The sequence below is a fragment of the Crocuta crocuta genome, unplaced genomic scaffold (assembly GCF_008692635.1).
Source record: "Crocuta crocuta isolate KB4526 unplaced genomic scaffold, BGI_CrCroc_1.0 scaffold327, whole genome shotgun sequence".
Taxonomy (NCBI): Eukaryota; Metazoa; Chordata; class Mammalia; order Carnivora; family Hyaenidae; genus Crocuta; species Crocuta crocuta.
The window spans coordinates 1,289,332-1,291,180 of NW_027529176.1; positions in this window are offsets into that span (position 1 = coordinate 1,289,332).

A 1,849-nucleotide genomic window follows, 5' to 3' on the forward strand; every position below is an offset into this window, starting at 1 on the left:
GCGCGCTTAAAACTGACGGCGGCAGGCGCGGCCCAAGGGCCCAGGGCAGGTCCGCAGGATCGGCCGAGGGGCCTCCAGGCTTCTCGCAGGACCGAAGTCAAACGCGAGCCGGAGAAGAGTGCGGCGTATTGAGCGCTGTGAGCAACAGGTAGACAGTAGCAGACGGAGCGTCCAGTGGACTCGGGAAGGAGAGGGGTTCTCCCCGTCGGTTGGGTTAAGGGACTCTTAATGGAAAGGGGTCCAAGGTACTGCTGCTTCGGGAACCTAGGATGGGATCCCAGCAAAGGCCAGGTGAACAATGGATGTTACTCTGTAAATCATCAAAACGGGTGGCAAACGGTCTTCTTCAGGCTTTCGCGGGGCCTCTGACGACCAGGTGCCAGAAGACGGCTTCTTCTCTGCCGGCTAGAAGGGTGACTTCGTCCTGGGCTGCGGGTTATTTTTCCCTCCCAACAGGTTCAGGGGTGCATCTGAGGGGGCCTGTTTGTTTCTGCTCAGGATCCCTTCCGTCATGCGTTCTGGGGAGAGCACACCTTTCCTTCTGGGGAGTACTCTTCCCTCTGTTGCCTTAGATCATTTTCCAGCAGAGGCCACATCGGCCCCCTCCAGAAGTGGAACGGTGACGGGGTGGGCGCCTCGGTGGCTCAGTCGATTAAGCATCCGGCTCCTGATTTCTGCTCCAGTCGTGATCTCATGGCTCATGGGATCGAGCCACGCCGGATGGAGCTTACTTAGGATTCTCTCTCCTTATCTCTCTGCCCCCTTCCCCACCCCACCCCCAAATAAATAAACATTTTTTAAAAAGAAGAAGAAGGTGACAGCGCTGGTCACATGGAGGTTCTGGCCCTGGCCAGGAAGCCTGGGTGCCCGGCGTTCGTGAAGCAGCGCCTGATCGTGTGGCTGCCCCAGGTCCTTCTGAGCCAGTGTGTGCCCAGGGCTCCCGTTACTCTCGCTGTTGCTTTGGCAGTTGTCCATGACTTCGAGGGTCCAGCCCTGGGCCCCCAGGAGCTGGCAAGGGCCCGGAGCGGGGGACGGGGAGAGGCCTCTTCAGTGGGGCCAGGCAGGGGGGGAGGGGATGAGGCCCAAACTCACACTGACTGGCCTTTGGCCCCAGCTGGTGCCCGTGGTCTGTCCCACCACTGAGGCAGCCTGTCTGTAGCCCCTGACCATGCCAGTCACCTCTTCAGGTAGTAAGAACCCTGCGAGAGAGACCACTTTGCACACGAGGAAATCTGGATTCCAGAGGCACAAGCTGGCACACAGGAAAAGGAAGTGACATCTCACTCAGGCAGGATAATCCTGGCTACTCTGTACTAGCAGGTGGGCCCCCAGTCTCTGTGGCTGGAAACCCCAGGGGGCCATGCTCATGGCGGTTGGTGGGCTCTGCTCCGCTGGGCTTCGTCCTTCCCGGGCTGGGCCCACAGCCTGGGCACCACCGGGCCACTGCTGGCCGTGAGGGAGACAGAACTGGGAGACGGCCTCCTGGCTCTTCATGGTTCTCTTTTATTACAAGCCTTAGGCGCAGCCAGGTTCGGGTGAATTGTATCGTGGCCTGAGGAAAAGGTGAGGGTCAGGGCCACAGAGGACCGGGCTGGTGGGCGGTCAGCAGTGGTGCCAGGTGGGAATGAGCCCAGGTGGTCTGAATCCACACTCGCTGCCAGGACAGTTACCTCTTTTGGCCCCAAAGGAGCTGCAGGATGCAAGAGGGCAGAATGCAGATCACAGGCGACGGACCCCAGAAGCTTCCTCAGGACCCGCCGCCCACCGCCTTCCCGCCCCGGGCTCTCTCTGGAGCGCGGCCTCCAGTCCCCAAGGGCAGCCTGGCAGCCCCCCCGCCGCCTCCTGCGTG